General features: G+C 36.9%; 1 protein-coding gene across 3 annotated transcripts in view; it reads right to left on the reverse strand.

Annotated features, from left to right (window-relative positions):
* Window positions 1-13468, reverse strand: part of LOC115219648 (AP-1 complex subunit mu-1) — a 37298-nt gene that overhangs the window by 22592 nt on the left and 1238 nt on the right. Inside the window, exon 2 of one of the 3 annotated variants that reach the window (XM_036509603.1) lies at window positions 12493-12548. The exons of the other annotated variants lie outside the window; for them this stretch is intronic. The gene's annotated coding sequence lies outside the window, so the exon portion shown is untranslated. The remainder of the gene's footprint in view (window positions 1-12492; window positions 12549-13468) is intronic. 3 annotated transcript variants of the gene reach the window in all.

Consider the following 13468-nt stretch of genomic DNA (forward strand, 5'->3'; position numbering starts at 1 on the left):
GATAAAAGGCATTCCAACTATGACCATCCTGTCATTTATTCAAACAGAATCCATCTCAGACTACACTTTCTAATGCATCTATCAGATTTTTAAAACAGCAGGGTGTGATATCAAGGGGACTTGGTTGCTGTTTCTAGCAGGTCAGATGACCATATAGATGCACTCCCTCACTGGGACTGACTCAAGTTACATCTTATTGTACAATCATGGCTAATTTAAGTCATTACAATGTTTCCATACCAAGTGAATAGTCCCATTATTGGTAATGCATTTTGACCTTGCACACATTAGAAGACATTAAAACACCAATATATGTATCATCAGACTCTAGTCACACAAATACTAAGATATCTACAATATCAACAGAGCTATTATCAACATACACAGATAACTCTTAACCCAGTAAATTGTGTTATTTAGTTGTTTCCTAATCAACAATTATTGCCCAGTAAAAGCTTTCTATATTGTCCAATAGTAATATAATTTATATTGCTGATCATGGGCTCAGCAAACCCTTTTGATAACCAGCCTTTCAGAAATTGCTGCTGGTTCTATCATACTCTTTACTCTTTTACTTGTTTCAGTCTTTTGACTGCGGCCATGCTGGAGCACCGCTTTTAGTCGAGCAAATCGACCCCAGGACTTATTCTTTAGAAGCCCAGTACTTATTCTATTGGTCTCTTTTGCCGAACCACTAAGTTACAGAGACATAAACACACATGACTGAAACAAGTAAAAGAGTAAAGAGTAAAATGAAAGGATCACCACATGACAAGCTGAAAAAAGCTTGCAAGCACATCTATGCTGGTGCTCATGATCTACAACAGTGCTGAGATGAAGGACTTAAAGTCCAATGTCAGTTTATTACTAGTCGGTTGATCTAGTAGGTGGGGGCCTCATATGAATGGGGCGGGGGTGCAAGGGTGCCATAAATCCATCAAGAGGAAGGCCCTGAAACCATGCACATTCTCTGCCGATGATTCCTGAAACCCACTAGCCTTCGGTATGTGGAGCTTTTGATTAGCAGCACTTGCTCCACTAAGCAAGTCTATCGTTATTCCTGCTGAGCATTAAGATATACTGTTTACATAAGGCATAAATACACAAGCACATACACACAAACACACAGAGGATGTCCAAACAGCTTTTTGTTTTTCTACCAAACTTCATTCACAAAGCATTGTTTGGCCAAAGGCTATAGTAGAAGACATTTTCCCAAGGTGCCACCCACATGATGGATAGAACCCAAAACGATGTGGCTGTGAAGAGAGCTTCATTATTGATTGGAGATGCATTTCCGCATCTGCAGTTAATAATAACAATGATCATTATTATAATTATTTTCATAGACAAAAGACCACAAATTTGTATATTAGTGAAGATGAGTTGGGGGGAGGTACTGTAGAGTGAATTCATAATAACTGATAGAGTTTACATTTATGTATGATATTTCTTGTATGTGGAGCCCGCCTCATTGTTTGTAATTATTCAGTTTGTAGGTAGTGATGATTATAATACAGGAAACACCAAGTTGAAGGTGATGAAGTATATAATATGAAATGACAGCCTCAAAATAAACCCTACATATATACACAAACACACACACACACAAGCACAAAAGACAGAAAAAAAAACATCTGATAAGGAGAAATAAAAATAGTATCAGGTAAAATTAATTGAGATTTTCTAATTAAGATATTTGTAGATAAACAATGTGTTTAGGCTAGAAGTTCTAAGATTAATGAGAACAAAGTACAGGTATAACTAAACATATTAAAGCTATATTAATTGATTCTGTTAAATAAGCAGATATATATATATATATATATATAAAAAAAATTTTGAAAACCCAATGTAGCCTCAGTCTCGTCCAAGAACTAAAATCAGTCAGGAAAAGAGAAGAGTACAAATAGCACATGACCTTACATTTCATGCCTCATATAGACAGGTTTTGATATAAGAAAGGTTTGCTGTCAAACAATAGCAAACAATAGACATTATACTATTTATCTTGCTTCTTCTTTGCAACACTAATTATGTCATATACAAGGTGGGTGCTGAAAAGTTCCTGGCTTTAGTTAAAAGAAAATACTCCCCTCTCAGATTCACACACTTATTGCAATGGTCCTTTGGTTTCTCAAAGTTCTGTAAAAGAAATTAAAAAGTTGGGCCTCCAGCCAGGCCTTTTGTGATACCCTTAAAGCCAGGAACTTTTCAGACACCCTCCCCATACATAAAACATATATGCATAAGTCTATTATCACTGCTCTTGTTGTCAGTCATTCAGTAATCCATTTTATTTGGTGGATGAATAGTGGTGTACACAGTGTATGTGTGTGTGTGTTGCCACTTGGAGTATCTCTTGAATGTGCTGTTCCACCCCTTTACAGGCTTATACAGCAGACCTACAAATGTACTGACTCCACCCTCAGCCTGCCCTAGCTACACTACATGAAGGATATCACATTTTGATTCCTGTTTGACTAATTTTTGTATACTAATTTCTTCTTCACTGCTTTTGCATATTCCCATGACTCTCTGTTGCTATCCAGTTCCATTATTATGAATTTCAATTAAGAGCTTGAATCATAGTGAATTTTTCATTAGCTGATTACACAACCCTAATGGATGCATTGCAGTTACTCTCTTGATAGAGCTTGGTGATCCTAACTGTTGATCTACTAGGGTTTCTCTGCTCAGCATCACTGTAAGAAGTACCATTGGTTCATTTGAGGTCTACCTCTTCACAACCTGCCATGCTGCAGCCCCATGAATTTGTAGCATCCCTGGCAAGATGGTTGAACAGGTACTGTGTCTTGCCAAAGGGCAGCCTGTAACTATGCAGTGCACAGTCTTCACTCTGTGAGGTATTTTCAAAATACCCACGTACCGCATGTACTAATTCTTTGCATTAATTACACATCATTATGCCCCCATCTATTCTCTGTCTATCTTTCCAAGTAAGCTACAATCAAAGATACTGTTGGACTTTATAGCTCACGATAATAAATGTAAACAAACTAAGTCCATTGTGTTAGTCAGGTTCACATTTTCATGGTTTGACTTATGCTTTTAGTTATGGCAGTTTGCTGCTCTTTAACATAATCTGCAATATGGATTAGGTCGTTAGTTTAACTCTTTAACCGTGAAATCAAATTTCATGGTTATTCCAGTAATGATGTTAAATACCTACGAAAAAAAAAACAGAATTGTTAATTTATGCAAGACACATTGCCTCAATAACTTTGACATAGCAAAAAATAGTTTCAAACATGACATATTCCAACAAAAGATAGATTGATATACAAAACTGTTTTTTGTAGCTAAGTCTAATGAAATTTTGTGTGGATATGTCCAATCTCCACAGTAAAAGGATTTTAAATCTTCTTTGCGATTGGCTCTCAAATTCTGAACCAAATGATACACAAGTTAAAAACACCTATACACAATACAGTTCTATATTTAAGAGATGAGGAATTATGTACATTATTTACATTCGACAGATATTTGTCCTCATCTTGTTTGTTGTTAACACAACGTTTTGGCTGATATACCCTCCAGCCTTCTTCAGGTGTCTTGGGGAAATTTTGAACCTGTGAAGATGAGTTGGGGTGGGGTGGGGTGGGGTGGGGGTCATTGTTGAGTGAATTCATAACTGATAGAGTTTACAGTTATGGATGATATTTCTTGTATGTGGAGCCCTTTTCATTGTTTGTAATTATTCAATTTATAGGTACGCTACTATGCCATATGCCCACAGGCATATGGCGTAGTGGTTAAGAGCGCGAGCTACTAACCCCAAGATTCCGTGTTCGATTCCAAGCAGTGACCTGAACAATAATAATAATAATAGTATCGATACCTTAGGAATGAGAACCCAGGTTTGAAATTTCCCCAAGACACCTGAAGAAGGCTGGAGGGTATATCAGCCAAAACGTTGTGTTAACAACAAACAAGATGAGGACAAATATCCGTCAAATGTAAATAATGTAAATAACACCTATACACAAAACCCTTCACTGAGCTCACTACCAACTTTAATGCTACTTTCAGCACTCACGTACACAACCTTAAAAGCTTTTTGCACCTACAATTCTACCACTGTCCAGTAGACAACAGTAATGTTCTTTCTAATTCTTAACAGTTAATGTGCAGATAAATCTAATGTTGTGCAGTAGATATTTTTCCTATGACAAAATATGTGTGCACTGAATGCAAAATAGTATGATTATTAATTACTGTATTTTTAGGCAATTAACTTTTTGTGTGCTGTGTGCACACATGCATATACAGCTTAGGAGAATTGCTAGAGAGCAAGAGGACACTTGCAACATCTGGTCTTACAACACCTGATACAAATGATAATTAAATTCTACCCAATCCGAAGTTACCCTCTGTTAACTTTACTTTTAAATTTGATGTAGGAATTTCACATGTCTATTATTCTTTCTCCCCCAAGTACCTCCCTTGCTACTGTAATTAACAATACAGCTACTACACCAGTCTCCAGAAATAACAATTTTGCTAAACAATCTGATAAATCATCATCATCATTGTTTAACATCCAGCCTCCATGCCGACATGGGTTGGATGCTTTGACATAGAGCTGGCTAGCAAGGAGCTCTCCAGACTCCAACCTACTGCTGTGGCATGGTTTCTACAGCTGGATGCCCTTCCTAACACCAAGGAATGCCATCATCATCATCATCATTATTTAACGTTTGCTTTCCATGCTGGCATGGGTTGAATAGTTTAATAGGATCTGGTGAGCCACAGGTCTGTATCATGCTCCTTGTCAGCTTCCTAATGCCATGACACAAGCCAAAACAAACAATTATTTCAAATATACAGAACCCAGATTATCAGCTGGCATACTCAAATTCTTTTTGTGCAACAAGAATAGCACAAAACAGAAATGACTATGAAAAAATTGTCACACTGCTTGCTTATATTTTGAAATAGGTTACTGTTAACAAATACAACACTGTAATTCCATCTTTTTCCTGTCACCATCTAAGAAGAGAATTTCAATTAACCAAGACTATTTTTTTTTAATATATTCATGTTCTTTTTTGCATATGCCATTCGATGCATCACCTTTTAACTTATATCAAAATTTATGCCACTGGCCCATTTGAATTATTTTTTAATTATGCAAATCAAAAATAATTTGTAATTCTTTTCCTATGTTGATGAGGTTCATTAGACTGAAACTTGACCATAGTTATTCCTTGCAAACAAACCAAGACCAGGCTTTGGCCCAGGCTTGCAAATTAAATTTCAGAGAATAATTCATAATTTCCTGAAATTATCTCTTCTTTTTTTCTTTTAAGAGTCACTAAATTCCCACTAGGTTTTTATTTTCTTTCTCTAAGAAGGAATTTTCATTTAATTAAGAATTTTTTTTAAGTGGCATTCAGTTTATCTCTTTGTAGCTTATCCAATTTCATACCATTGGCCTATTTGAGTCAATTCCTTTCTCTCAATTTTACTGATTTTAAATTCTATTTTAACATAGTAAAACAAATAAAAAGTTAACTGAAAATAATCCAGTGGATAATTTGAAACATATTATGCCTAATTTATTTTTTTTAATGCTTGAACATACAGTTAGCTAGACAAAGCTGGCTAGCTAGGACACAACTATGTGGGCATAAAATACCTCATTTTTTCACAAGAAAAAAAAAACCATGTTTCATCATATATTTAAAGAAATTTTTTTCAAAGAGGTTTTGAAGGGAAAAATTGATTTTGTACATGTAAGTAGAATGTATTTCATAAGACTGCTTGCAAAAGATTTAAGTGCTAATAATTACTGCAGTTATAAGTTGCACACTTTCTTGGTAAGCTGTAGTATGTGCAGCAGGCAAAAATATACTCATTCTAAAGGTAAAGACCCCACTTCAGTCATGAATGAGCATGAGATTGCATCTAGAAACTTCCCCTCCAAGACACAAGTCCAGGCAAGGTTGTTTATGGAAGACCCAGCAGTTGCCCAAGCATTCCAGCGTCCCCCTTTCCACACCACCAATGTTATCCAGGGAAAGGCAAAGGCTGATACAACTTGGCACCAGTGATGTTGCAACTCATTTCTACAGCTGAATGAACTGGAGCAACGTGAAATAAAGTGTCTTGCTCACTCAAGAACACAACACACAGCGTGATCTGGGAATAGAACTCACTACCTCATGATTGCAAGTCCGATGCTCTAACCACTACTAAGCTATTCTACAACCAGCGCAACAGCTAAACCAATGGACACATTTCCATCCATACAGATCACCTAATCAGTACTGGATAGTAGGTGACTCTCCAGAGTTCATTCATCAAACATTCTAGTAAAGGAAGAGATATTGAGGTGATGAAGCCCTTGCTGGCTTGGGAAGAAACTTGGTTGGCAAGACAAATCCTTTAATTCACAGTTGTCGAGTAGAATGTGAAATCTCAGTTATACAGTGAACTGAAGTACAAGGATGCAACAAAACACGAAGAGATTAGAGATTAATAGCTATAGCAAGACCACAAAAGCTGAGAAGACCAGTAGAGTTTAATTCACTTCTGATATTACAAACCCCAACATTTCATATGGATAGTCATCACTGACTTATAAACAGGTTGCTTCTGATAATCTTTTATATTTACTTGTTTCAGTCACTGGACTGCAGCCATGCTGGGGCACTGCCTTGAAGAGTTTAGTTGAACAAACTGACCGCAACACTTATTTATTTTTGAAGACCGGTACTTATTCCATCAGTCTCCTTTGCTGAACTGCTAAGTTACATGGGTGTAGACAATTGAACACCAATCAACAAGTGGGGGGGGCACATAATGATAGGCTTCTACACAGTTTCCATCAACCAACTCCACACACAAGGTCAGCCCAGGACTACAGTAGAAGACATTTGGCCTAGGTGCTGCAGAATGGAACTGAACCTGAAACCACATGGTTGCAAAGCAAGCTTCTTAACTACACAGCCATGCTTGCATCTATGATTAAATATATTCTGGAATCAAATACAAAATCAAAACTAATAGTAGTACACTAACCTCGAAAGGAACAGAAATTTACTATAGCTGAAAAGAAAATACCATTCACTTGTACCAGCAACAAAGGATACATGTAGACAAAGTAAATACAACAGTAAAAACCAGTGCAAACAAACAGTGAAATACAATAAATGTGCATGAATTCCTAAGCTTGCTTCCCAACCACAAGGTTCTGAGTTCAGTCCCACTGCATGGCACCTTGGGCAAGTGTCTTCTACTATAGCCTTGGGCTGACCAAAGCCTTGTGAGTGGATTTGGTAGACGGAAACTGAAAGAAGCCGTCGTAGATATGTGTATATATATATATATATATATATATATATATCGATCAAAATCAAATTCGATGATTGGTATCTGTGCTAGTGGAGCGCTAAGAGCACTATCCAAGCGTGATCGTTGCCAGAGCAGCTGACAGGCTTCTGTACCAGTGGCACATAAAAAGCACCATTCGAGTGTAATTGTTACAATTGTCACCTTACTGGCATGTGAAAAAACATTCAAGCGAGGTCGTTGCCAGTGCTGCTGGACTGGCTCCTGTGCAGGTGGCACGTAAAAAACACCATTTGTGCATGGCCGTTGCCAATACCGCCTGACTGGCCCTCATGCCGGTGGCACGTAAAAGCACCCACTACACTCTCAGAGTGGTTGGTGTTAGGAAGGGCATCCAGCTGTAGAAACTCTGCCAGATCAGATTGGAGCCTGGTGCAGCCATCTGGTTCGCCAGTCCTCAGTCAAATCGTCCAACCCATGTTAGCATGGAAAGCGGACGTTGAACGATGATGAAATCTGTACCCTGTCCATCACATGACAACTGATGTTGGTGTGTTTATGTCCCCATAACTTAGCAGTTCAGCAAAAGAGACCGACAGAACAGGTCCTGGGGTTGATTTTTTTTACTAAAGGCGGTGCTCCAGCATAGCCGCAGTCAAATGACTGAAGCAAGCAAAACAGTAAAAGAGAGCAAATATTTCACTAATATTAGTGCACAACAAGCAGTTAGGGAAAAAAAAAATTTTATATATTCTACCAGAAACTGATTTTTCAATGAAGAGTATATAGAATATATGACAGAGCAAGAGGTAAAAGACAGGTATATAAAATAAAAATTATACAATGAGAGTTTATTTAATTATCATCGTCCACAACACCTAGGAAATCATTAACACCAGAATGAAGTAAAACAGTATCTCCAAAGCCTGAAAACCCATTTTCACTGCTGGCATTCATATCATTCCCCTTTATTGATGAAATTCTCAGCAGCAAAGTCTGCATCAGTAAAATTTTCTTGAAACGACAAATTGTCTTCTGGGCATTTGTAACGTTACATTTTTAAAAAATCATTTCATAACTACAACTTCTTTTACAGCATTCAATGAACTTTTAACCTTCTCAAACATGTGTGCAATAGCAGACCTCTTCTTCATTCTTTTGGCATCACTTCCCGATATGAAAGCTTGCATCTATTTGTTCCATTCCTCCATTCCGAATCCCTTAAATGGCTTATTGAGACATCTAAAGGCAGCTAGTGAATGGTTAGGTTTCCTGGTTTTCAGTTGTCCGACTTTCCTGTAAATAAGCTCGAGCGTGTGAATCTGAAGATGGTCCCAAACTAATAAGACAGGTTTCTTTAACAACTTAACAGGACCATCTTTTATCTATCAAGAATTTCATTCCACCCATATCTGCTATAGCCTCGGGCCAACCAATGCCTCGTGAGTGGATTTGGTAGAGGGAAACTTAAAGAATGTACATAATAGGTGCAGGCATGGCTGTGTGGTTAAGAAGCTTGCTTCTCAACCATATGGTCTCGGGTTCAGTACCGCTGTGCAATACATAGACAAGTGTCTTCTTCTGCAGCCCTAGGGTCATAGTGCTAGTATATATATAAATTTAAATTTAAAATGAGAGTGAAAAATTGGATATTAATTTGATTAACATCAATTTAAAAGCAGTGGTCTAGCATATTAAAATCTGAAGGTTCAGTAAATTGTATTACATACATATGAGAGGGATGACCTCTCATATGCATATATATATATATATATATATCTGTGTGTGTGACAGGCCTCCTCACAGTTTCTATGTACCAAATTCACACACAAGGCACTGGTTGGCCTAAGTGACACTTATCTCTGGTGCATCTATCTATAACACTGAATCAGCCTTTCTTTCTGTTTTGGGAACAAGAAAAATACTTCAAGTTCAAATAATTGCAGACTCTGCAAGGCACCTTCCTGTTAGAGAGTACTGCTATATATCTGGGATATGTAGAAGACACCCAAGTGTAAGTGTACCACTTACTATAGTAAAGGACACTTACCTAAGGTGCCTTACAGAGGGACTGAACCCAAAACTGTGTGGTTGCAAAGCAATCTTCTTAACCACACAACTATGCCTCGCAAATTTTACTTTATTTTATAAGAACTTTTAAACCATGATAATTTTGAGAAGTGTTGTGCAATACTCTTTACTCTTTTACTTGTTTCAGTCATTTGACTGCGGCCATGCTGGAGCACCGCCTTCAGTCGAGCAAATCGACCCCGGGACTTATTCTTTGTAAGCCCAGTACTTATTCTATCGGTCTCTTTTGCTGAACCGCTAAGTGACGGGGACGTAAACACACCAGCATCGGTTGTCAAGCAATGCTAGGGGGACAAACACAGACACACAAACATATACACACACACACATACATATATACGACAGGCTTCTTAAGTTTCCCTCTACCAAATCCACTCACGAGGCATTGGTTGGCCCGAGGCTATAGCAGAAGACACTTGCCCAAGATGCCACGCAGTGGGACTGAACCCGGAACCATGTGGTTGGTAAGCAAGCTACTTACCACACAGCCACTCCTGCGCAATATACATAATCTTTTTTTTTTTTCAGCCATTAAAAAATCCAGACCAAACCAAGTTAAATTTACTTTCTATTCATTTCTTGACGTATCAAAATTTTCATCACACAATGACAACCTGATTGCTGATGCAGTTTCACAACTGTGAACAAGTTCGAGTTATGTGGTGAAAATTATGACACCATAATCTTCTTTGCCAAATGAAATGTGTTGCCAAAATGCAACCAGTTTTGTACATGTTTCTAGGTATATGAACTTTTAATGAGCTACACCCTAATGAGAGGATGATGCAAGAAGTGTTTTAATAACTGTACTAAAAAAGAAAAGAAATAGAATAGACTCTATTCTTTACCTATTATAAAGAACCTTGGACTGCAACTTGGTTTCTTTCTCATCTAGATGCCTGATCTTATAATGATTGCCCTTCTGATTATTTTGTTGTTTAAATAGTAAGATAATTAACAAAGTTGGCAATTATTCAGCAATAGTTATTTTTTTATTTTTTTCACTACCAGTAAATTCTTTCTAAACAAATTTTCTAAGACCAAAGATTCAAATCTAACTAAAATTAAGTATTCTATACTATCAACAAAATAATAAGCACTTAAGAGATGTATATATATATATATATATATATACCATTCCAAGTACTGTTCCATCTCTTTCTGATATGCAACTTAGGGTTTGCTTCCTCCAAACCTTCTTGTTAATACACTAATATACTGTTCTATAACATCTGCACAGATATTATTAAAAAAATTAAAATAAACTGGGGGTAGTGCACTTTCAGAAATGTTGTTAATCCAAATAGATAGTCCAAAAGGATTAAATACCAAAAATAAACAAATGTGCTATTCATTTATCTGTCCATAAGCTTAATCCATTACCATTTTTCAACACTACCATCTTGCCACTTGGGTGCTTTTTGCAAAGTCATTCTGCTGCAAGTACTGAGGCAACATCCCTAGTCTGAAGTCAGACAGACCCTGAGAAGGGTCAAAGTAATGAATGCCCTACTTCTATTGACTAAGCCATTAAGAAAAACTTGAAGGCTGGATAATAACAGATGATCGTATAAAAGAAAATATTCTAAAATGAAAGGAAGGTTCATTTTTTAAAACTTTCCTTTTATTTTAGGATATTTTCTTTTACATCAAACATATACACACATGTAGAGTCATGATTTCTTAGTACAGTAGGAATAACATTGAACTTCCTTGTAACTAAGTCAATGAGTTCTTTAATTGAATAAATTCTGGTCCTTACTTAGTCTGATATTACATAAAAACTCCTTCACTGTCTCCAAAGACCATAATTTAAAAAGGATGGTGAGGGTAGTCTAAAACAGTGCTTCTCAACCATTCTTTTTTTTTTTATCTATGGTCCCCTTTGATTGCTACTTTTTACTGGTGGACCCCCATAGCCATTCAATGTTTAAAAACTAGTTCTGTAGATACTTCTTTCATAATTCCTATTTGTTTTTCTCACATTTATTTGTGTAGGTTGAACTACATAAAATGTTAGAGAAAGAAACCTAGCTGCTTCTTGCAGTAGAGACATTTAAATTAAAACTTGACATCAACCCTTAAAATACTGCCATGGATCCCCAATTTACAATTTTGCTAGTGTGGACTCCCAAGAGTCATATGGACCCTGGTTAAGAACCACTGGTCTAGAAGGTTGAAATTTTTAGGAGAAAAAAAGGGGATTTTGTTTAGTATTGAGAATAGAGCTGTGTGAGACAACAGAAGCAATGGGAGGAGAAATGGGTTTAGACAGTAGTAGAATATAACTGGGGAGTTCTGAGAAGCAGATGCTAATGTAGTAGTGGTAGAAGAAACAGGAGAGAGAAGACATGTCAGTGAGTTAGTTACAGCATGACAGTGAGTGGAAATTTGCCAACCAGTCTGATTGTCTTTTGATCTTTTTATATATATAATTGACAATACTTAAGTACATCGCTGTTATGCCATCCTAGATTTGTGCCTTGCAGAGTCAGCAGTTATCTGGACTTGAAGAATTTTTCCTATCCCCAAAACAGAAAGAAAGGCTAATATTTAGGATTCAGTTCTGGCTATGTTATAGATGCACCAAAGATGTTCAAATAAGGTAACTGAAAAGTTTGTTTCCTTTGTAGCTATGGTGATGGTCAAAAGGTCATGGGTTTGTTTCTGGGCTGGATGGTATGTTGTGTCCTCAAACATGGACTTCATTTCATGCTGTTCATGTGTAGTCAACTGCAAATCTGTACCAGCCACCTGTTCTCCTACAGTTCTCTCTTCCTCCTTCAGCTGTCACATTCTCATTGTTTCACTGGGCCAAGTGTAGAAGGACCATGGGAGTGGCTATATCAGCTCATGAATACATAGGCACTTAATTAGCAAAAGTATGGCACACACTTCCAAATCATGCTACCAAGTGACCGCTAAACATTTTAATATTCTTTTTTACCATACAGCAATGGTTAGCATACAATTCCAATAAAAATTACTATCATCATAACAACTACATTAAATAAGGTGTATAGTTTTTTTGCCTGAATCATTAGGTAGGAGTGGAGAATGAGTATAATTAGTTATATAGGTTACCTGTACAAACTTTCTCCCCAGAGACGGAAGGCAAAGTCTTGTGTACAGAATGCCTACTGAAAGTAAAAGGAATTGTGGTGTCAGATAAGTAGATGAGAGAGACAGTTATCTCTGGATAGAACGCTAGTCTCTCAAAAGTTAACTTTCTTCTGTATTTTAAACACAGAATGACGTGTCTTACCCAGGTAGACAATAAGATGCTTTCTGTAAGGTTTTGATTAAAGGCGTATACGTAGTTTCTTCCACCTAAGTCCGAAGTGATCTTAACAGGATATAAAATGTTTAGAAATAAATCAACTATTAAAAACTTGACCTTTTAAAGATGAATAGTCTTTTGTTAAAATTCACAATCCTTAAAAAAAAAAAACTGTAATTTTTATTAATTAGTACGAGAAGGTAGAACTATACAGTATATTCCTTTTAGACAAAGGGCAACAGGTGGACCGCAATCTGTAAATGAGTCATTAAGGGGTGAGATGTGAGCCTCGAACTTTTTATAAAGAATTTTCAAATTTAATGTATTTCTGGCTCTTTCAACAGGTGATGGCTTTCAGATAGTCTTTTGCGTCAGGGTTTGTTCAATTTTTTGGTTGCATAAACATTGCCAGCAATGTAAATGGGGAAATTTTTGTATCGTATTATATACAGGTGGGAAAAGACAAGTTTAAACAAAATAAGAGCAATAATCAAAAGTGGGCCCATTACAAAAAGAACCTGGTGACCCCTGGTTAACAGTTTTGTTAAAATCAGAGTATATGAACACGAAGGTTGCTCCTGACAGCGTTGTCATGAAGAAATTTGGTCAAAGTGATCTGCGGAATTAAGTAGAGTTAACAGATAGAAGACTAGGTGATGTGGAACGTGATTAAGGTTGGGTAGTGTAGATCAATGAGTTCATAGGATAGAAATATGAATTGGGATAAAAACTCAGTACCTAGACAGAACTGGCAGTTCCTTGCTTCTTGGCAACCCTGTT

This window comes from Octopus sinensis, linkage group LG15 (genome assembly GCF_006345805.1).
Source record: "Octopus sinensis linkage group LG15, ASM634580v1, whole genome shotgun sequence".
Lineage (NCBI taxonomy): Eukaryota > Metazoa > Mollusca > Cephalopoda > Octopoda > Octopodidae > Octopus > Octopus sinensis.